Genomic DNA, 22,270 nt, shown 5'->3' with positions numbered 1-22,270 from the left:
TTAAATTGATTCATTAACTTTTTATTTAGTAAACACTCACTGCACCAACCCAACCGGACTGCATCGGGTCATCTGTCTGCTACACCTGTAGACTACGAGAGTCCCCTTTTGGTCTTAATGTGGAGCTCCGGAGCCACACTCAAGTCTCCAGACACGCATTTGCAAATTGCCACACGCATTTGCGAGTCGTCCACGGCGAGACTGTAGCAACACCCAAAGGCAGGGGACGCTGAATGTTGGCATTTTGTGCTCTCAGCCTGTCAGGCGAATATGTGGAAATTTATAAAAAAGCAGCTCGCATACTTGCTTACATTTGTCAAAAGTTTTTTTTATTTTTGCGGTGCAAAAGCTTACAGCACCTGGTATTCCCAGGCGGTCTCCCATCCAAGTACTAACCAGGCCCGACCCTGCTTAGCTTCCGAGATCGGACGAGATCGGGCGTTCTCAGGGTAGTATGGCCGTAAGCGAGAATTCCTTTCAAAATTTTGCATTTTATACATGTTGTCTTTATTGTGGCAAATACTTCAATCCAAAAATACGTAACAAGAATCTGAAACTATAACCACAGTCACAAATGTGTCACAACAATCTACAATGCATGATTGAAGTCACAGATATATGACAAATATCAGCAAATGTGTACAATGATTTGTTGGCACATACACATGGTTAAATGCGGACAAAAATCCGTAGATGGGCGACCTGTAAAAACTGGACCTTTTCTTACAGGTGACGTTTGCTACAGTCCTGCCGCGGACGACTCGCAAATGCGTGTGCTGATTTGCAAATGCGTGTCAGGAGACTTGTGTGTGGCTCCGTAGCTACACATTCGGACCACATGGGGGCACTAATATTATACCAGCCCCGTACCACCAATATATACACCAATAACTTGGGGGGGCGTTCACTGCTATCCACCCATGGTCATGTACCATTTATTTGACATTATTTAAATTAAATTGGAATAAATGGAAGAATAAAGTGGAACTAATAAAATAAGAACCAATGATATAACCAGTGAAGCTAAAAAAAATGAATGAAGCTTCTCCACACCTGCTAATTGCCACATTAACTATACTTCCCTTTATTGCATTCAGTAAACACCATTTTTTTAAATTGATTCATTAACTTTTTATTTAGTAAACACTCACTGCACCAACCCAACCGGACTGCATCGGGTCATCTGTCTGCTACACCTGTAGACTACGAGAGTCCCCTTTTGGTCTTAATGTGGAGCTCCGGAGCCACACTCAAGTCTCCAGACACGCATTTGCAAATTGCCACACGCATTTGCGAGTCGTCCACGGCGAGACTGTAGCAACACCCAAAGGCAGGGGACGCTGAATGTTGGCATTTTGTGCTCTCAGCCTGTCAGGCGAATATGTGGAAATTTATAAAAAAGCAGCTCGCATACTTGCTTACATTTGTCAAAAGTTTTTTTTATTTTTGCGGTGCAAAAGCTTACAGCACCTGGTATTCCCAGGCGGTCTCCCATCCAAGTACTAACCAGGCCCGACCCTGCTTAGCTTCCGAGATCGGACGAGATCGGGCGTTCTCAGGGTAGTATGGCCGTAAGCGAGAATTCCTTTCAAAATTTTGCATTTTATACATGTTGTCTTTATTGTGGCAAATACTTCAATCCAAAAATACGTAACAAGAATCTGAAACTATAACCACAGTCACAAATGTGTCACAACAATCTACAATGCATGATTGAAGTCACAGATATATGACAAATATCAGCAAATGTGTACAATGATTTGTTGGCACATACACATGGTTAAATGCGGACAAAAATCCGTAGATGGGCGACCTGTAAAAACTGGACCTTTTCTTACAGGTGACGTTTGCTACAGTCCTGCCGCGGACGACTCGCAAATGCGTGTGCTGATTTGCAAATGCGTGTCAGGAGACTTGTGTGTGGCTCCGTAGCTACACATTCGGACCACATGGGGGCACTAATATTATACCAGCCCCGTACCACCAATATATACACCAATAACTTGGGGGGGCGTTCACTGCTATCCACCCATGGTCATGTACCATTTATTTGACATTATTTAAATTAAATTGGAATAAATGGAAGAATAAAGTGGAACTAATAAAATAAGAACCAATGATATAACCAGTGAAGCTAAAAAAAATGAATGAAGCTTCTCCACACCTGCTAATTGCCACATTAACTATACTTCCCTTTATTGCATTCAGTAAACACCATTTTTTTAAATTGATTCATTAACTTTTTATTTAGTAAACACTCACTGCACCAACCCAACCGGACTGCATCGGGTCATCTGTCTGCTACACCTGTAGACTACGAGAGTCCCCTTTTGGTCTTAATGTGGAGCTCCGGAGCCACACTCAAGTCTCCAGACACGCATTTGCAAATTGCCACACGCATTTGCGAGTCGTCCACGGCGAGACTGTAGCAACACCCAAAGGCAGGGGACGCTGAATGTTGGCATTTTGTGCTCTCAGCCTGTCAGGCGAATATGTGGGAATTTATAAAAAAGCAGCTCGCATACTTGCTTACATTTGTCAAAAGTTTTTTTTATTTTTGCGGTGCAAAAGCTTACAGCACCTGGTATTCCCAGGCGGTCTCCCATCCAAGTACTAACCAGGCCCGACCCTGCTTAGCTTCAGAGATCGGACGAGATCGGGCGTTCTCAGGGTAGTATGGCCGTAAGCGAGAATTCCTTTCAAAATTTTGCATTTTATACATGTTGTCTTTATTGTGGCAAATACTTCAATCCAAAAATACGTAACAAGAATCTGAAACTATAACCACAGTCACAAATGTGTCACAACAATCTACAATGCATGATTGAAGTCACAGATATATGACAAATATCAGCAAATGTGTACAATGATTTGTTGGCACATACACATGGTTAAATGCGGACAAAAATCCGTAGATGGGCGACCTGTAAAAACGGGACCTTTTCTTACAGGTGACGTTTGCTACAGTCCTGCCGCGGACGACTCGCAAATGCGTGTGCTGATTTGCAAATGCGTGTCAGGAGACTTGTGTGTGGCTCCGTAGCTACACATTCGGACCACATGGGGGCACTAATATTATACCAGCCCCGTACCACCAATATATACACCAATAACTTGGGGGGGCGTTCACTGCTATCCACCCGTGGTCATGTACCATTTATTTGACATTATTTAAATTAAATTGGAATAAATGGAAGAATAAAGTGGAACTAATAAAATAAGAACCAATGATATAACCAGTGAAGCTCAAAAAAATGAATGAAGCTTCTCCACACCTGCTAATTGCCACATTAACTATACTTCCCTTTATTGCATTCAGTAAACACCATTTTTTAAAATTGATTCATTAACTTTTTATTTAGTAAACACTCACTGCACCAACCCAACCGGACTGCATCGGGTCATCTGTCTGCTACACCTGTAGACTACGAGAGTCCCCTTTTGGTCTTAATGTGGAGCTCCGGAGCCACACTCAAGTCTCCAGACACGCATTTGCAAATTGCCACACGCATTTGCGAGTCGTCCACGGCGAGACTGTAGCAACACCCAAAGGCAGGGGACGCTGAATTTTGGCATTTTGTGCTCTCAGCCTGTCAGGCGAATATGTGGAAATTTATAAAAAAGCAGCTCGCATACTTGCTTACATTTGTCAAAAGTTTTTTTTATTTTTGCGGTGCAAAAGCTTACAGCACCTGGTATTCCCAGGCGGTCTCCCATCAAAGTACTAACCAGGCCCGACCCTGCTTAGCTTCCGAGATCGGACGAGATCGGGCGTTCTCAGGGTAGTATGGCCGTAAGCGAGAATTCCTTTCAAAATTTTGCATTTTATACATGTTGTCTTTATTGTGGCAAATACTTCAATCCAAAAATACGTAACAAGAATCTGAAACTATAACCACAGTCACAAATGTGTCACAACAATCTACAATGCATGATTGAAGTCACAGATATATGACAAATATCAGCAAATGTGTACAATGATTTGTTGGCACATACACACGGTTAAATGCGGACAAAAATCCGTAGATGGGCGACCTGTAAAAACGGGACCTTTTCTTACAGGTGACGTTTGCTACAGTCCTGCCGCGGACGACTCGCAAATGCGTGTGCTGATTTGCAAATGCGTGTCAGGAGACTTGTGTGTGGCTCCGTAGCTACACATTCGGACCACATGGGGGCACTAATATTATACCAGCCCCGTACCACCAATATATACACCAATAACTTGGGGGGGCGTTCACTGCTATCCACCCATGGTCATGTACCATTTATTTGACATTATTTAAATTAAATTGGAATAAATGGAAGAATAAAGTGGAACTAATAAAATAAGAACCAATGATATAACCAGTGAAGCTAAAAAAAATGAATGAAGCTTCTCCACACCTGCTAATTGCCACATTAACTATACTTCCCTTTATTGCATTCAGTAAACACCATTTTTTTAAATTGATTCATTAACTTTTTATTTAGTAAACACTCACTGCACCAACCCAACCGGACTGCATCGGGTCATCTGTCTGCTACACCTGTAGACTACGAGAGTCCCCTTTTGGTCTTAATGTGGAGCTCCGGAGCCACACTCAAGTCTCCAGACACGCATTTGCAAATTGCCACACGCATTTGCGAGTCGTCCACGGCGAGACTGTAGCAACACCCAAAGGCAGGGGACGCTGAATGTTGGCATTTTGTGCTCTCAGCCTGTCAGGCGAATATGTGGAAATTTATAAAAAAGCAGCTCGCATACTTGCTTACATTTGTCAAAAGTTTTTTTTATTTTTGCGGTGCAAAAGCTTACAGCACCTGGTATTCCCAGGCGGTCTCCCATCCAAGTACTAACCAGGCCCGACCCTGCTTAGCTTCCGAGATCGGACGAGATCGGGCGTTCTCAGGGTAGTATGGCCGTAAGCGAGAATTCCTTTCAAAATTTTGCATTTTATACATGTTGTCTTTATTGTGGCAAATACTTCAATCCAAAAATACGTAACAAGAATCTGAAACTATAACCACAGTCACAAATGTGTCACAACAATCTACAATGCATGATTGAAGTCACAGATATATGACAAATATCAGCAAATGTGTACAATGATTTGTTGGCACATACACATGGTTAAATGCGGACAAAAATCCGTAGATGGGCGACCTGTAAAAACGGGACCTTTTCTTACAGGTGACGTTTGCTACAGTCCTGCCGCGGACGACTCGCAAATGCGTGTGCTGATTTGCAAATGCGTGTCAGGAGACTTGTGTGTGGCTCCGTAGCTACACATTCGGACCACATGGGGGCACTAATATTATACCAGCCCCGTACCACCAATATATACACCAATAACTTGGGGGGGCGTTCACTGCTATCCACCCATGGTCATGTACCATTTATTTGACATTATTTAAATTAAATTGGAATAAATGGAAGAATAAAGTGGAACTAATAAAATAAGAACCAATGATATAACCAGTGAAGCTAAAAAAAATGAATGAAGCTTCTCCACACCTGCTAATTGCCACATTAACTATACTTCCCTTTATTGCATTCAGTAAACACCATTTTTTTAAATTGATTCATTAACTTTTTATTTAGTAAACACTCACTGCACCAACCCAACCGGACTGCATCGGGTCATCTGTCTGCTACACCTGTAGACTACGAGAGTCCCCTTTTGGTCTTAATGTGGAGCTCCGGAGCCACACTCAAGTCTCCAGACACGCATTTGCAAATTGCCACACGCATTTGCGAGTCGTCCACGGCGAGACTGTAGCAACACCCAAAGGCAGGGGACGCTGAATGTTGGCATTTTGTGCTCTCAGCCTGTCAGGCGAATATGTGGAAATTTATAAAAAAGCAGCTCGCATACTTGCTTACATTTGTCAAAAGTTTTTTTTATTTTTGCGGTGCAAAAGCTTACAGCACCTGGTATTCCCAGGCGGTCTCCCATCCAAGTACTAACCAGGCCCGACCCTGCTTAGCTTCCGAGATCGGACGAGATCGGGCGTTCTCAGGGTAGTATGGCCGTAAGCGAGAATTCCTTTCAAAATTTTGCATTTTATACATGTTGTCTTTATTGTGGCAAATACTTCAATCCAAAAATACGTAACAAGAATCTGAAACTATAACCACAGTCACAAATGTGTCACAACAATCTACAATGCATGATTGAAGTCACAGATATATGACAAATATCAGCAAATGTGTACAATGATTTGTTGGCACATACACATGGTTAAATGCGGACAAAAATCCGTAGATGGGCGACCTGTAAAAACGGGACCTTTTCTTACAGGTGACGTTTGCTACAGTCCTGCCGCGGACGACTCGCAAATGCGTGTGCTGATTTGCAAATGCGTGTCAGGAGACTTGTGTGTGGCTCCGTAGCTACACATTCGGACCACATGGGGGCACTAATATTATACCAGCCCCGTACCACCAATATATACACCAATAACTTGGGGGGGCGTTCACTGCTATCCACCCATGGTCATGTACCATTTATTTGACATTATTTAAATTAAATTGGAATAAATGGAAGAATAAAGTGGAACTAATAAAATAAGAACCAATGATATAACCAGTGAAGCTCAAAAAAATGAATGAAGCTTCTCCACACCTGCTAATTGCCACATTAACTATACTTCCCTTTATTGCATTCAGTAAACACCATTTTTTAAAATTGATTCATTAACTTTTTATTTAGTAAACACTCACTGCACCAACCCAACCGGACTGCATCGGGTCATCTGTCTGCTACACCTGTAGACTACGAGAGTCCCCTTTTGGTCTTAATGTGGAGCTCCGGAGCCACACTCAAGTCTCCAGACACGCATTTGCAAATTGCCACACGCATTTGCGAGTCGTCCACGGCGAGACTGTAGCAACACCCAAAGGCAGGGGACGCTGAATTTTGGCATTTTGTGCTCTCAGCCTGTCAGGCGAATATGTGGAAATTTATAAAAAAGCAGCTCGCATACTTGCTTACATTTGTCAAAAGTTTTTTTTATTTTTGCGGTGCAAAAGCTTACAGCACCTGGTATTCCCAGGCGGTCTCCCATCAAAGTACTAACCAGGCCCGACCCTGCTTAGCTTCCGAGATCGGACGAGATCGGGCGTTCTCAGGGTAGTATGGCCGTAAGCGAGAATTCCTTTCAAAATTTTGCATTTTATACATGTTGTCTTTATTGTGGCAAATACTTCAATCCAAAAATACGTAACAAGAATCTGAAACTATAACCACAGTCACAAATGTGTCACAACAATCTACAATGCATGATTGAAGTCACAGATATATGACAAATATCAGCAAATGTGTACAATGATTTGTTGGCACATACACACGGTTAAATGCGGACAAAAATCCGTAGATGGGCGACCTGTAAAAACGGGACCTTTTCTTACAGGTGACGTTTGCTACAGTCCTGCCGCGGACGACTCGCAAATGCGTGTGCTGATTTGCAAATGCGTGTCAGGAGACTTGTGTGTGGCTCCGTAGCTACACATTCGGACCACATGGGGGCACTAATATTATACCAGCCCCGTACCACCAATATATACACCAATAACTTGGGGGGGCGTTCACTGCTATCCACCCATGGTCATGTACCATTTATTTGACATTATTTAAATTAAATTGGAATAAATGGAAGAATAAAGTGGAACTAATAAAATAAGAACCAATGATATAACCAGTGAAGCTAAAAAAAATGAATGAAGCTTCTCCACACCTGCTAATTGCCACATTAACTATACTTCCCTTTATTGCATTCAGTAAACACCATTTTTTTAAATTGATTCATTAACTTTTTATTTAGTAAACACTCACTGCACCAACCCAACCGGACTGCATCGGGTCATCTGTCTGCTACACCTGTAGACTACGAGAGTCCCCTTTTGGTCTTAATGTGGAGCTCCGGAGCCACACTCAAGTCTCCAGACACGCATTTGCAAATTGCCACACGCATTTGCGAGTCGTCCACGGCGAGACTGTAGCAACACCCAAAGGCAGGGGACGCTGAATGTTGGCATTTTGTGCTCTCAGCCTGTCAGGCGAATATGTGGAAATTTATAAAAAAGCAGCTCGCATACTTGCTTACATTTGTCAAAAGTTTTTTTTATTTTTGCGGTGCAAAAGCTTACAGCACCTGGTATTCCCAGGCGGTCTCCCATCCAAGTACTAACCAGGCCCGACCCTGCTTAGCTTCCGAGATCGGACGAGATCGGGCGTTCTCAGGGTAGTATGGCCGTAAGCGAGAATTCCTTTCAAAATTTTGCATTTTATACATGTTGTCTTTATTGTGGCAAATACTTCAATCCAAAAATACGTAACAAGAATCTGAAACTATAACCACAGTCACAAATGTGTCACAACAATCTACAATGCATGATTGAAGTCACAGATATATGACAAATATCAGCAAATGTGTACAATGATTTGTTGGCACATACACATGGTTAAATGCGGACAAAAATCCGTAGATGGGCGACCTGTAAAAACTGGACCTTTTCTTACAGGTGACGTTTGCTACAGTCCTGCCGCGGACGACTCGCAAATGCGTGTGCTGATTTGCAAATGCGTGTCAGGAGACTTGTGTGTGGCTCCGTAGCTACACATTCGGACCACATGGGGGCACTAATATTATACCAGCCCCGTACCACCAATATATACACCAATAACTTGGGGGGGCGTTCACTGCTATCCACCCATGGTCATGTACCATTTATTTGACATTATTTAAATTAAATTGGAATAAATGGAAGAATAAAGTGGAACTAATAAAATAAGAACCAATGATATAACCAGTGAAGCTAAAAAAAATGAATGAAGCTTCTCCACACCTGCTAATTGCCACATTAACTATACTTCCCTTTATTGCATTCAGTAAACACCATTTTTTTAAATTGATTCATTAACTTTTTATTTAGTAAACACTCACTGCACCAACCCAACCGGACTGCATCGGGTCATCTGTCTGCTACACCTGTAGACTACGAGAGTCCCCTTTTGGTCTTAATGTGGAGCTCCGGAGCCACACTCAAGTCTCCAGACACGCATTTGCAAATTGCCACACGCATTTGCGAGTCGTCCACGGCGAGACTGTAGCAACACCCAAAGGCAGGGGACGCTGAATGTTGGCATTTTGTGCTCTCAGCCTGTCAGGCGAATATGTGGGAATTTATAAAAAAGCAGCTCGCATACTTGCTTACATTTGTCAAAAGTTTTTTTTATTTTTGCGGTGCAAAAGCTTACAGCACCTGGTATTCCCAGGCGGTCTCCCATCCAAGTACTAACCAGGCCCGACCCTGCTTAGCTTCAGAGATCGGACGAGATCGGGCGTTCTCAGGGTAGTATGGCCGTAAGCGAGAATTCCTTTCAAAATTTTGCATTTTATACATGTTGTCTTTATTGTGGCAAATACTTCAATCCAAAAATACGTAACAAGAATCTGAAACTATAACCACAGTCACAAATGTGTCACAACAATCTACAATGCATGATTGAAGTCACAGATATATGACAAATATCAGCAAATGTGTACAATGATTTGTTGGCACATACACATGGTTAAATGCGGACAAAAATCCGTAGATGGGCGACCTGTAAAAACGGGACCTTTTCTTACAGGTGACGTTTGCTACAGTCCTGCCGCGGACGACTCGCAAATGCGTGTGCTGATTTGCAAATGCGTGTCAGGAGACTTGTGTGTGGCTCCGTAGCTACACATTCGGACCACATGGGGGCACTAATATTATACCAGCCCCGTACCACCAATATATACACCAATAACTTGGGGGGGCGTTCACTGCTATCCACCCATGGTCATGTACCATTTATTTGACATTATTTAAATTAAATTGGAATAAATGGAAGAATAAAGTGGAACTAATAAAATAAGAACCAATGATATAACCAGTGAAGCTCAAAAAAATGAATGAAGCTTCTCCACACCTGCTAATTGCCACATTAACTATACTTCCCTTTATTGCATTCAGTAAACACCATTTTTTAAAATTGATTCATTAACTTTTTATTTAGTAAACACTCACTGCACCAACCCAACCGGACTGCATCGGGTCATCTGTCTGCTACACCTGTAGACTACGAGAGTCCCCTTTTGGTCTTAATGTGGAGCTCCGGAGCCACACTCAAGTCTCCAGACACGCATTTGCAAATTGCCACACGCATTTGCGAGTCGTCCACGGCGAGACTGTAGCAACACCCAAAGGCAGGGGACGCTGAATTTTGGCATTTTGTGCTCTCAGCCTGTCAGGCGAATATGTGGAAATTTATAAAAAAGCAGCTCGCATACTTGCTTACATTTGTCAAAAGTTTTTTTTATTTTTGCGGTGCAAAAGCTTACAGCACCTGGTATTCCCAGGCGGTCTCCCATCAAAGTACTAACCAGGCCCGACCCTGCTTAGCTTCCGAGATCGGACGAGATCGGGCGTTCTCAGGGTAGTATGGCCGTAAGCGAGAATTCCTTTCAAAATTTTGCATTTTATACATGTTGTCTTTATTGTGGCAAATACTTCAATCCAAAAATACGTAACAAGAATCTGAAACTATAACCACAGTCACAAATGTGTCACAACAATCTACAATGCATGATTGAAGTCACAGATATATGACAAATATCAGCAAATGTGTACAATGATTTGTTGGCACATACACACGGTTAAATGCGGACAAAAATCCGTAGATGGGCGACCTGTAAAAACGGGACCTTTTCTTACAGGTGACGTTTGCTACAGTCCTGCCGCGGACGACTCGCAAATGCGTGTGCTGATTTGCAAATGCGTGTCAGGAGACTTGTGTGTGGCTCCGTAGCTACACATTCGGACCACATGGGGGCACTAATATTATACCAGCCCCGTACCACCAATATATACACCAATAACTTGGGGGGGCGTTCACTGCTATCCACCCATGGTCATGTACCATTTATTTGACATTATTTAAATTAAATTGGAATAAATGGAAGAATAAAGTGGAACTAATAAAATAAGAACCAATGATATAACCAGTGAAGCTAAAAAAAATGAATGAAGCTTCTCCACACCTGCTAATTGCCACATTAACTATACTTCCCTTTATTGCATTCAGTAAACACCATTTTTTTAAATTGATTCATTAACTTTTTATTTAGTAAACACTCACTGCACCAACCCAACCGGACTGCATCGGGTCATCTGTCTGCTACACCTGTAGACTACGAGAGTCCCCTTTTGGTCTTAATGTGGAGCTCCGGAGCCACACTCAAGTCTCCAGACACGCATTTGCAAATTGCCACACGCATTTGCGAGTCGTCCACGGCGAGACTGTAGCAACACCCAAAGGCAGGGGACGCTGAATGTTGGCATTTTGTGCTCTCAGCCTGTCAGGCGAATATGTGGAAATTTATAAAAAAGCAGCTCGCATACTTGCTTACATTTGTCAAAAGTTTTTTTTATTTTTGCGGTGCAAAAGCTTACAGCACCTGGTATTCCCAGGCGGTCTCCCATCCAAGTACTAACCAGGCCCGACCCTGCTTAGCTTCCGAGATCGGACGAGATCGGGCGTTCTCAGGGTAGTATGGCCGTAAGCGAGAATTCCTTTCAAAATTTTGCATTTTATACATGTTGTCTTTATTGTGGCAAATACTTCAATCCAAAAATACGTAACAAGAATCTGAAACTATAACCACAGTCACAAATGTGTCACAACAATCTACAATGCATGATTGAAGTCACAGATATATGACAAATATCAGCAAATGTGTACAATGATTTGTTGGCACATACACATGGTTAAATGCGGACAAAAATCCGTAGATGGGCGACCTGTAAAAACGGGACCTTTTCTTACAGGTGACGTTTGCTACAGTCCTGCCGCGGACGACTCGCAAATGCGTGTGCTGATTTGCAAATGCGTGTCAGGAGACTTGTGTGTGGCTCCGTAGCTACACATTCGGACCACATGGGGGCACTAATATTATACCAGCCCCGTACCACCAATATATACACCAATAACTTGGGGGGGGGGCGTTCACTGCTATCCACCCATGGTCATGTACCATTTATTTGACATTATTTAAATTAAATTGGAATAAATGGAAGAATAAAGTGGAACTAATAAAATAAGAACCAATGATATAACCAGTGAAGCTAAAAAAAATGAATGAAGCTTCTCCACACCTGCTAATTGCCACATTAACTATACTTCCCTTTATTGCATTCAGTAAACACCATTTTTTTAAATTGATTCATTAACTTTTTATTTAGTAAACACTCACTGCACCAACCCAACCGGACTGCATCGGGTCATCTGTCTGCTACACCTGTAGACTACGAGAGTCCCCTTTTGGTCTTAATGTGGAGCTCCGGAGCCACACTCAAGTCTCCAGACACGCATTTGCAAATTGCCACACGCATTTGCGAGTCGTCCACGGCGAGACTGTAGCAACACCCAAAGGCAGGGGACGCTGAATGTTGGCATTTTGTGCTCTCAGCCTGTCAGGCGAATATGTGGAAATTTATAAAAAAGCAGCTCGCATACTTGCTTACATTTGTCAAAAGTTTTTTTTATTTTTGCGGTGCAAAAGCTTACAGCACCTGGTATTCCCAGGCGGTCTCCCATCCAAGTACTAACCAGGCCCGACCCTGCTTAGCGTCCGAGATCGGACGAGATCGGGCGTTCTCAGGGTAGTATGGCCGTAAGCGAGAATTCCTTTCAAAATTTTGCATTTTATACATGTTGTCTTTATTGTGGCAAATACTTCAATCCAAAAATACGTAACAAGAATCTGAAACTATAACCACAGTCACAAATGTGTCACAACAATCTACAATGCATGATTGAAGTCACAGATATATGACAAATATCAGCAAATGTGTACAATGATTTGTTGGCACATACACATGGTTAAATGCGGACAAAAATCCGTAGATGGGCGACCTGTAAAAACGGGACCTTTTCTTACAGGTGACGTTTGCTACAGTCCTGCCGCGGACGACTCGCAAATGCGTGTGCTGATTTGCAAATGCGTGTCAGGAGACTTGTGTGTGGCTCCGTAGCTACACATTCGGACCACATGGGGGGCACTAATGTTATACCAGCCCCGTACCACCAATATATACACCAATAACGTGGGGGGGCGTTCACTGCTATCCACCCATGGTCATGTCCCATTTATTTGACATTATTTAAATTAAATTGGAATAAATGGAAGAATAAAGTGGAACTAATAAAATAAGAACCAATTATATCACCAGTGAAGCTAAAAAAAATGAATGAAGCTTCTCCACACCTGCTAATTGCCACATTAACTATACTTCCCTTTATTGCATTCAGTAAACACCATTTTTTAAAATTGATTCATTAACTTTTTATTTAGTAAACACTCACTGCACCAACCCAACCGGACTGCATCGGGTCATCTGTCTGCTACACCTGTAGACTACGAGAGTCCCCTTTTGGTCTTAATGTGTGGCTCCGGAGCCACAGTCAAGTCTCCAGACACGCATTTGCAAATTGCCACACGCATTTGCGAGTCGTCCACGGCGAGACTGTAGCAACACCCAAAGGCAGGGGACGCTGAATGTTGGCAATTTGTGCTCTCAGCCTGTCAGGCGAATATGTGGAAATTTATAAAAAAGCAGCTCGCATACTTGCTTAGATTTGTCAACCGTATCCGTCTCTTTTCCCAGCGCTATTCTCAGTTTAACACTGGCCCCCTCCACCAATGGGGTGTCATCGCTTGGCTTCTTTTCCTCCACCTCCAGGGTCGGATGAGCATTAAGGCCACAACCTGCCGTTCCCCTATGCAGGATCCTCCATTTGCTCCTCACCTGCTCTGCCGTTCTGCCTCCTCCCATCACTTTCGCAACCAGCCGATATGTATTCATGCTTGTTCCGTTCAACGATACCAAGTCCCACAATGTACAAGCTTCTTGAGAGGACCATAGCTTAGAGTTCTTGAAGCGCTCTCCATCCTTCCTCTTTATCTTTGATTTCTCCGCATTCCACAGTAGTGGGTGCGCCAGTCTCTTGTGTTGCGATAAACCCAATTTCTTTGCAAAACTCTTTCCACAGGTTCTGCATCCGTGGCTCAGTCCATGAACTGTATTTCTACTATTATTACACTTAGGTACGTGACAAGCTATGGCGTGGGCATTAGCGGCCATCTTCCCGCATTTGCTGCACTTGTACCATACGGTTTTCCTCCCATGCCTTGACTTCAAGTGCCTATCAAGCGTCCACACGCCCATTACAAACATGCCGCACCAGTCACAAGTCTTCTTCAGTAATGGGATCACAATCACCACGCTTCTCGGAGATCGGGTAATCATTTGGCTTTTTGGGGACCTCGGAGACAACCTTGTACTTGGGCTCTTTAGCATGAATACTTTCCCTCTAGGCGACAGATTTTCGGCCGGGGCCGGATTGGGTGCACACACGACTCCTTCCCGTTCTACTCTCATTGGCGAACTTTCGGGAGTCATTAATTCTGCAACCCGTGAGGGCATCCCAGGAGCATTACCAGTCGAGGTCCACCCGCTCCCACGGCTCTCCTGATCGCTCTCCTGAGGCCGCATAATTGGTGGAACGGACTTCCGAGTCGGGGAGTTTTTGCATCCAGTTTGGTTCATGACGAACCTTTTTGTTAGGACCCTCATGTCTAACTCCAGAGGGTGGGTCGAAACCCCCCTGAAGCGCTTTCCCGGCCTGCTGCTGGCCTTCTACCACTCGTCCATCGAGAGCCTGCTGACGTACTGTGTCTCCACCTGGTACAGCGGCTGCACTGAGGCCGACAGAGTGAGGCTCCAGAGGACAGTCAAAACAGCGCAAAGGATTATTGGCTGCCCTCTCCCCCCACTGACGGACATCTACACCGCCCGGTGCCTCAGAAGGGCTCTCAACATCGTCAATGACAATACCCACCCAAACTCACACCTGTTCGACCTGTTGCCCTCTGGCAGGCGCTACAGATGCATCAAATCAAGGACCAATAGACTGAGAAACAGTTTCTTTCCGAGAGCCATCTCCATACTGAACTCTCACACACACACGAGACCACCCTAACCTCGCAAAACAGCATTGTGATGTGTTTCTATATGCCCTATTCAGTACTGAATTCCATTGCACTGTCTTCTTTATTTATCTAATTTATATATTTATCTGTATTATTGTTGTATTGCACTGGAGAGGGGAGCCCTCTAATCTCGTTGCACACTTGAGTACAATGACAATAAAGGGATTTCTATTTCTATTTCTATTTCTATTCCCAGGCGGTCTCCCATCCAAGTACTAACCAGGCCCGACCCTGCTTAGCTTCCGAGATCGGACGAGATCGGGCGTTCTCAGGGTAGTATGGCCGTAAGCGAGAATTCCTTTCAAAATTTTGCATTTTATACATGTTGTCTTTATTGTGGCAAATACTTCAATCCAAAAATACGTAACAAGAATCTGAAACTATAACCACAGTCACAAATGTGTCACAACAATCTACAATGCATGATTGAAGTCACAGATATATGACAAATATCAGCAAATGTGTACAATGATTTGTTGGCACATACACATGGTTAAATGCGGACAAAAATCCGTAGATGGGCGACCTGTAAAAACGGGACCTTTTCTTACAGGTGACGTTTGCTACAGTCCTGCCGCGGACGACTCGCAAATGCGTGTGCTGATTTGCAAATGCGTGTCAGGAGACTTGTGTGTGGCTCCGTAGCTACACATTCGGACCACATGGGGGCACTAATATTATACCAGCCCCGTACCACCAATATATACACCAATAACTTGGGGGGGCGTTCACTGCTATCCACCCATGGTCATGTACCATTTATTTGACATTATTTAAATTAAATTGGAATAAATGGAAGAATAAAGTGGAACTAATAAAATAAGAACCAATGATATAACCAGTGAAGCTAAAAAAAAATGAATGAAGCTTCTCCACACCTGCTCATTGCCACATTAACTATACTTCCCTTTATTGCATTCAGTAAACACCATTTTTTAAAATTGATTCATTAACTTTTTATTTAGTAAACACTCACTGCACCAACCCAACCGGACTGCATCGGGTCATCTGTCTGCTACACCTGTAGACTACGAGAGTCCCCTTTTGGTCTTAATGTGGAGCTCCGGAGCCACACTCAAGTCTCCAGACACGCATTTGCAAATTGCCACACGCATTTGCGAGTCGTCCACGGCGAGACTGTAGCAACACCCAAAGGCAGGGGACGCTGAATGTTGGCATTTTGTGCTCTCAGCCTGTCAGGCGAATATGTGGGAATTTATAAAAAAACAGCTCGCATACTTGCTTACATTTGTCAAAAGTTTTTTTTATTTTTGCGGTGCAAAAGCTTACAGCACCTGGTATTCCCAGGCGGTCTCCCATCCAAGTACTAACCAGGCCCGACCCTGCTTAGCTTCCGAGATCGGACGAGATCGGGCGTTCTCAGGGTAGTATGGCCGTAAGCGAGAATTCCTTTCAAAATTTTGCATTTTATACATGTTGTCTTTATTGTGGCAAATACTTCAATCCAAAAATACGTAACAAGAATCTGAAACTATAACCACAGTCACAAATGTGTCACAACAATCTACAATGCATGATTGAAGTCACAGATATATGACAAATATCAGCAAATGTGTACAATGATTTGTTGGCACATACACATGGTTAAATGCGGACAAAAATCCGTAGATGGGCGACCTGTAAAAACGGGACCTTTTCTTACAGGTGACGTTTGCTACAGTCCTGCCGCGGACGACTCGCAAATGCGTGTGCTGATTTGTAAATGCGTGTCAGGAGACTTGTGTGTGGCTCCGTAGCTACACATTCGGACCACATGGGGGCACTAATATTATACCAGCCCCGTACCACCAATATATACACCAATAACTTGGGGGGGCGTTCACTGCTATCCACCCATGGTCATGTACCATTTATTTGACATTATTTAAATTAAATTGGAATAAATGGAAGAATAAAGTGGAACTAATAAAATAAGAACCAATGATATAACCAGTGAAGCTAAAAAAAATGAATGAAGCTTCTCCACACCTGCTAATTGCCACATTAACTATACTTCCCTTTATTGCATTCAGTAAACGCCATTTTTTAAAATTGATTCATTAACTTTTTATTTAGTAAACACTCACTGCACCAACCCAACCGGACTGCATCGGGTCATATGTCTGCTACACCTGTAGACTCCGAGGGTACCCTTTTGGTCTTAATGTGTGGCTCCGGAGCCACAGTCAAGTCTCCAGACACGCATTTGCAAATTGCCACACGCATTTGCGAGTCGTCCACGGCGAGACTGTAGCAACACCCAAAGGCAGGGGACGCTGAATGTTGGCAATTTGTGCTCTCAGCCTGTCAGGCGAATATGTGGAAATTTATAAAAAAGCAGCTCGCATACTTGCTTACATTTGTCAAAAGTTTTTTTTATTTTTGCGGTGCAAAAGCTTACTGCACCTGGTATTCCCAGGCGGTCTCCCATCCAAGTACTAACCAGGCCCGACCCTGCTTAGCTTCCGAGATCGGACGAGATCGGGCGTTCTCAGGGTAGTATGGCCGTAAGCGAGAATTCCTTTCAAAATTTTGCATTTTATACATGTTGTCTTTATTGTGGCAAATACTTCAATCCAAAAATACGTAACAAGAATCTGAAACTATAACCACAGTCACAAATGTGTCACAACAATCTACAATGCATGATTGAAGTCACAGATATATGACAAATATCAGCAAATGTGTACAATGATTTGTTGGCACATACACATGGTTAAATGCGGACAAAAATCCGTAGATGGGCGACCTGTAAAAACGGGACCTTTTCTTACAGGTGACGTTTGCTACAGTCCTGCCGCGGACGACTCGCAAATGCGTGTGCTGATTTGCAAATGCGTGTCAGGAGACCTGTGTGTGGCTCCGTAGCTACACATTCGGACCACATGGGGGCACTAATATTATACCAGCCCCGTACCACCAATATATACACCAATAACTTGGGGGGGCGTTCACTGCTATCCACCCATGGTCATGTACCATTTATTTGACATTATTTAAATTAAATTGGAATAAATGGAAGAATAAAGTGGAACTAATAAAATAAGAACCAATGATATAACCAGTGAAGCTAAAAAAAATGAATGAAGCTTCTCCACACCTGCTCATTGCCACATTAACTATACTTCCCTTTATTGCATTCAGTAAACACCATTTTTTAAAATTGATTCATTAACTTTTTATTTAGTAAACACTCACTGCACCAACCCAACCGGACTGCATCGGGTCATATGTCTGCTACACCTGTAGACTCCGAGGGTACCCTTTTGGTCTTAATGTGTGGCTCCGGAGCCACAGTCAAGTCTCCAGACACGCATTTGCAAATTGCCACACGCATTTGCGAGTCGTCCACGGCGAGACTGTAGCAACACCCAAAGGCAGGGGACGCTGAATGTTGGCAATTTGTGCTCTCAGCCTGTCAGGCGAATATGTGGAAATTTATAAAAAAGCAGCTCGCATACTTGCTTACATTTGTCAAAAGTTTTTTTTATTTTTGCGGTGCAAAAGCTTACTGCACCTGGTATTCCCAGGCGGTCTCCCATCCAAGTACTAACCAGGCCCGACCCTGCTTAGCTTCCGAGATCGGACGAGATCGGGCGTTCTCAGGGTAGTATGGCCGTAAGCGAGAATTCCTCTCAAAATTTTGCATTTTATACATGTTGTCTTTATTGTGGCAAATACTTCAATCCAAAAATACGTAACAAGAATCTGAAACTATAACCACAGTCACAAATGTGTCACAACAATCTACAATGCATGATTGAAGTCACAGATATATGACAAATATCAGCAAATGTGTACAATGATTTGTTGGCACATACACATGGTTAAATGCGGACAAAAATCCGTAGATGGGCGACCTGTAAAAACGGGACCTTTTCTTACAGGTGACGTTTGCTACAGTCCTGCCGCGGACGACTCGCAAATGCGTGTGCTGATTTGCAAATGCGTGTCAGGAGACCTGTGTGTGGCTCCGTAGCTACACATTCGGACCACATGGGGGCACTAATATTATACCAGCCCCGTACCACCAATATATACACCAATAACTTGGGGGGGCGTTCACTGCTATCCACCCATGGTCATGTACCATTTATTTGACATTATTTAAATTAAATTGGAATAAATGGAAGAATAAAGTGGAACTAATAAAATAAGAACCAATGATATAACCAGTGAAGCTAAAAAAAATGAATGAAGCTTCTCCACACCTGCTCATTGCCACATTAACTATACTTCCCTTTATTGCATTCAGTAAACACCATTTTTTAAAATTGATTCATTAACTTTTTATTTAGTAAACACTCACTGCACCAACCCAACCGGACTGCATCGGGTCATATGTCTGCTACACCTGTAGACTCCGAGGGTACCCTTTTGGTCTTAATGTGTGGCTCCGGAGCCACAGTCAAGTCTCCAGACACGCATTTGCAAATTGCCACACGCATTTGCGAGTCGTCCACGGCGAGACTGTAGCAACACCCAAAGGCAGGGGACGCTGAATGTTGGCAATTTGTGCTCTCAGCCTGTCAGGCGAATATGTGGAAATTTATAAAAAAGCAGCTCGCATACTTGCTTAGATTTGTCAAAAGTTTTTTTTATTTTTGCGGTGCAAAAGCTTACAGCACCTGGTATTCCCAGGCGGTCTCCCATCCAAGTACTAACCAGGCCCGACCCTGCTTAGCTTCCGAGATCGGACGAGATCGGGCGTTCTCAGGGTAGTATGGCCGTAAGCGAGAATTCCTTTCAAAATTTTGCATTTTATACATGTTGTCTTTATTGTGGCAAATACTTCAATCCAAAAATACGTAACAAGAATCTGAAACTATAACCACAGTCACAAATGTGTCACAACAATCTACAATGCATGATTGAAGTCACAGATATATGACAAATATCAGCAAATGTGTACAATGATTTGTTGGCACATACACATGGTTAAATGCGGACAAAAATCCGTAGATGGGCGACCTGTAAAAACGGGACCTTTTCTTACAGGTGACGTTTGCTACAGTCCTGCCGCGGACGACTCGCAAATGCGTGTGCTGATTTGCAAATGCGTGTCAGGAGACTTGTGTGTGGCTCCGTAGCTACACATTCGGACCACATGGGGGCACTAATATTATACCAGCCCCGTACCACCAATATATACACCAATAACTTGGGGGGGCGTTCACTGCTATCCACCCATGGTCATGTACCATTTATTTGACATTATTTAAATTAAATTGGAATAAATGGAAGAATAAAGTGGAACTAATAAAATAAGAACCAATGATATAACCAGTGAAGCTAAAAAAAATGAATGAAGCTTCTCCACACCTGCTCATTGCCACATTAACTATACTTCCCTTTATTGCATTCAGTAAACACCATTTTTTAAAATTGATTCATTAACTTTTTATTTAGTAAACACTCACTGCACCAACCCAACCGGACTGCATCGGGTCATCTGTCTGCTACACCTGTAGACTACGAGAGTCCCCTTTTGGTCTTAATGTGGAGCTCCGGAGCCACACTCAAGTCTCCAGACACGCATTTGCAAATTGCCACACGCATTTGCGAGTCGTCCACGGCGAGACTGTAGCAACACCCAAAGGCAGGGGACGCTGAATGTTGGCATTTTGTGCTCTCAGCCTGTCAGGCGAATATGTGGAAATTTATAAAAAAGCAGCTCGCATACTTGCTTACATTTGTCAAAAGTTTTTTTTATTTTTGCGGTGCAAAAGCTTACTGCACCTGGTATTCCCAGGCGGTCTCCCATCCAAGTACTAACCAGGCCCGACCCTGCTTAGCGTCCGAGATCGGACGAGATCGGGCGTTCTCAGGGTAGTATGGCCGTAAGCGAGAATTCCTTTCAAAATTTTGCATTTTATACATGTTGTCTTTATTGTGGCAAATACTTCAATCCAAAAATACGTAACAAGAATCTGAAACTATAACCACAGTCACAAATGTGTCACAACAATCTACAATGCATGATTGAAGTCACAGATATATGACAAATATCAGCAAATGTGTACAATGATTTGTTGGCACATACACATGGTTAAATGCGGACAAAAATCCGTAGATGGGCGACCTGTAAAAACGGGACCTTTTCTTACAGGTGACGTTTGCTACAGTCCTGCCGCGGACGACTCGCAAATGCGTGTGCTGATTTGCAAATGCGTGTCAGGAGACTTGTGTGTGGCTCCGTAGCTACACATTCGGACCACATGGGGGCACTAATATTATACCAGCCCCGTACCACCAATATATACACCAATAACTTGGGGGGGCGTTCACTGCTATCCACCCATGGTCATGTACCATTTATTTGACATTATTTAAATTAAATTGGAATAAATGGAAGAATAAAGTGGAACTAATAAAATAAGAACCAATGATATAACCAGTGAAGCTAAAAAAAATGAATGAAGCTTCTCCACACCTGCTAATTGCCACATTAACTATACTTCCCTTTATTGCATTCAGTAAACGCCATTTTTTAAAATTGATTCATTAACTTTTTATTTAGTAAACACTCACTGCACCAACCCAACCGGACTGCATCGGGTCATATGTCTGCTACACCTGTAGACTCCGAGGGTACCCTTTTGGTCTTAATGTGTGGCTCCGGAGCCACAGTCAAGTCTCCAGACACGCATTTGCAAATTGCCACACGCATTTGCGAGTCGTCCACGGCGAGACTGTAGCAACACCCAAAGGCAGGGGACGCTGAATGTTGGCAATTTGTGCTCTCAGCCTGTCAGGCGAATATGTGGAAATTTATAAAAAAGCAGCTCGCATACTTGCTTAGATTTGTCAAAGTTTTTTTTATTTATTTATTTTTTGCGGTGCAAAAGCTTACAGCACCTAGTATTCCCAGGCGGTCTCCCATCCAAGTACTAACCAGGCCCGACCCTGCTTAGCTTCCGAGATCGGACGAGATCGGGCGTTCTCAGGGTAGTATGGCTGTAAGCGAGAATTCCTTTCAAAATTTTGCATTTTATACATGTTGTCTTTATTGTGGCAAATACTTCAATCCAAAAATACGTAACAAGAATCTGAAACTATAACCACAGTCACAAATGTGTCACAACAATCTACAATGCATGATTGAAGTCACAGATATATGACAAATATCAGCAAATGTGTACAATGATTTGTTGGCACATACACATGGTTAAATGCGGACAAAAATCCGTAGATGGGCGACCTGTAA

General features: G+C 43.1%; 18 non-coding genes across 18 annotated transcripts; all 18 read right to left on the bottom strand.

The window, feature by feature from the left end:
• Nucleotides 1-347: 347 nt before the first annotated feature.
• LOC148330930 (5S ribosomal RNA) lies at nucleotides 348-466 on the bottom strand. Its single transcript, XR_015845214.1, has one exon. It is a non-coding gene; the product is annotated as a 5S ribosomal RNA (ribosomal RNA).
• Nucleotides 467-1,458: 992 nt separating this feature from the next.
• On the bottom strand, nucleotides 1,459-1,577 carry LOC148330929 (5S ribosomal RNA). The gene has a single exon (XR_015845213.1). It is a non-coding gene; the product is annotated as a 5S ribosomal RNA (ribosomal RNA).
• Nucleotides 1,578-2,569: 992 nt separating this feature from the next.
• Nucleotides 2,570-2,688, bottom strand: LOC148330928 (5S ribosomal RNA). Its single transcript, XR_015845466.1, has one exon. It is a non-coding gene; the product is annotated as a 5S ribosomal RNA (ribosomal RNA).
• A 992-nt stretch (nucleotides 2,689-3,680) lies between these two features.
• LOC148330927 (5S ribosomal RNA) lies at nucleotides 3,681-3,799 on the bottom strand. Its single transcript, XR_015845361.1, has one exon. It is a non-coding gene; the product is annotated as a 5S ribosomal RNA (ribosomal RNA).
• Nucleotides 3,800-4,791: 992 nt separating this feature from the next.
• LOC148330926 (5S ribosomal RNA) lies at nucleotides 4,792-4,910 on the bottom strand. The gene has a single exon (XR_015845212.1). It is a non-coding gene; the product is annotated as a 5S ribosomal RNA (ribosomal RNA).
• A 992-nt stretch (nucleotides 4,911-5,902) lies between these two features.
• On the bottom strand, nucleotides 5,903-6,021 carry LOC148330925 (5S ribosomal RNA). Its single transcript, XR_015845211.1, has one exon. It is a non-coding gene; the product is annotated as a 5S ribosomal RNA (ribosomal RNA).
• Nucleotides 6,022-7,013: 992 nt separating this feature from the next.
• On the bottom strand, nucleotides 7,014-7,132 carry LOC148330924 (5S ribosomal RNA). Its single transcript, XR_015845360.1, has one exon. It is a non-coding gene; the product is annotated as a 5S ribosomal RNA (ribosomal RNA).
• A 992-nt stretch (nucleotides 7,133-8,124) lies between these two features.
• Nucleotides 8,125-8,243, bottom strand: LOC148330923 (5S ribosomal RNA). Its single transcript, XR_015845210.1, has one exon. It is a non-coding gene; the product is annotated as a 5S ribosomal RNA (ribosomal RNA).
• Nucleotides 8,244-9,235: 992 nt separating this feature from the next.
• On the bottom strand, nucleotides 9,236-9,354 carry LOC148330922 (5S ribosomal RNA). The gene has a single exon (XR_015845465.1). It is a non-coding gene; the product is annotated as a 5S ribosomal RNA (ribosomal RNA).
• Nucleotides 9,355-10,346: 992 nt separating this feature from the next.
• LOC148330921 (5S ribosomal RNA) lies at nucleotides 10,347-10,465 on the bottom strand. The gene has a single exon (XR_015845359.1). It is a non-coding gene; the product is annotated as a 5S ribosomal RNA (ribosomal RNA).
• Nucleotides 10,466-11,457: 992 nt separating this feature from the next.
• Nucleotides 11,458-11,576, bottom strand: LOC148330920 (5S ribosomal RNA). Its single transcript, XR_015845209.1, has one exon. It is a non-coding gene; the product is annotated as a 5S ribosomal RNA (ribosomal RNA).
• A 995-nt stretch (nucleotides 11,577-12,571) lies between these two features.
• LOC148330919 (5S ribosomal RNA) lies at nucleotides 12,572-12,690 on the bottom strand. The gene has a single exon (XR_015845387.1). It is a non-coding gene; the product is annotated as a 5S ribosomal RNA (ribosomal RNA).
• Nucleotides 12,691-16,346: 3,656 nt separating this feature from the next.
• Nucleotides 16,347-16,465, bottom strand: LOC148330918 (5S ribosomal RNA). The gene has a single exon (XR_015845207.1). It is a non-coding gene; the product is annotated as a 5S ribosomal RNA (ribosomal RNA).
• A 992-nt stretch (nucleotides 16,466-17,457) lies between these two features.
• Nucleotides 17,458-17,576, bottom strand: LOC148330917 (5S ribosomal RNA). Its single transcript, XR_015845442.1, has one exon. It is a non-coding gene; the product is annotated as a 5S ribosomal RNA (ribosomal RNA).
• A 992-nt stretch (nucleotides 17,577-18,568) lies between these two features.
• Nucleotides 18,569-18,687, bottom strand: LOC148330916 (5S ribosomal RNA). Its single transcript, XR_015845440.1, has one exon. It is a non-coding gene; the product is annotated as a 5S ribosomal RNA (ribosomal RNA).
• Nucleotides 18,688-19,679: 992 nt separating this feature from the next.
• Nucleotides 19,680-19,798, bottom strand: LOC148330915 (5S ribosomal RNA). Its single transcript, XR_015845206.1, has one exon. It is a non-coding gene; the product is annotated as a 5S ribosomal RNA (ribosomal RNA).
• A 992-nt stretch (nucleotides 19,799-20,790) lies between these two features.
• On the bottom strand, nucleotides 20,791-20,909 carry LOC148330914 (5S ribosomal RNA). The gene has a single exon (XR_015845484.1). It is a non-coding gene; the product is annotated as a 5S ribosomal RNA (ribosomal RNA).
• Nucleotides 20,910-21,909: 1,000 nt separating this feature from the next.
• LOC148330913 (5S ribosomal RNA) lies at nucleotides 21,910-22,028 on the bottom strand. The gene has a single exon (XR_015845400.1). It is a non-coding gene; the product is annotated as a 5S ribosomal RNA (ribosomal RNA).
• Nucleotides 22,029-22,270: the final 242 nt, after the last annotated feature.

Source organism: Idiotropiscis lumnitzeri, chromosome 9, assembly GCF_059441095.1.
Source record: "Idiotropiscis lumnitzeri isolate Australia: NSW breed Sydney's pygmy pipehorse chromosome 9, RoL_Ilum_1.0, whole genome shotgun sequence".
Lineage (NCBI taxonomy): Eukaryota > Metazoa > Chordata > Actinopteri > Syngnathiformes > Syngnathidae > Idiotropiscis > Idiotropiscis lumnitzeri.
Note: the sequence above shows the minus strand (reverse complement) of the source record. Positions and strands in the feature narration are given on the sequence as shown.